Below are 205 nucleotides of genomic sequence, written 5' to 3'. Positions count from 1 at the left end.
GATTCGAATAGAGAATCGTTGCCAGACGTTTGCAGCGTGCGCGTAATCGTTCTTGGATATCGTATCGCCCGTCAACGAACTGTAAAACGATTCTCGCGGCGGTAAACACACATCCTGCAGCTTGTCCACACAATCCACGTATTCGTACGGAAAGACACCTTTTCGCGTCAATAAATCAAATTCTTCGACGGATAATTGTGAAAAT

This window comes from Odontomachus brunneus, unplaced genomic scaffold (assembly GCF_010583005.1).
Source record: "Odontomachus brunneus isolate Ranch 3 - 2012 unplaced genomic scaffold, Obru_v1 Obru_scaffold_120, whole genome shotgun sequence".
Lineage (NCBI taxonomy): Eukaryota > Metazoa > Arthropoda > Insecta > Hymenoptera > Formicidae > Odontomachus > Odontomachus brunneus.
The sequence above is the reverse complement of the archived record's forward strand: the minus strand, read 5'-3'. Positions refer to the sequence as shown.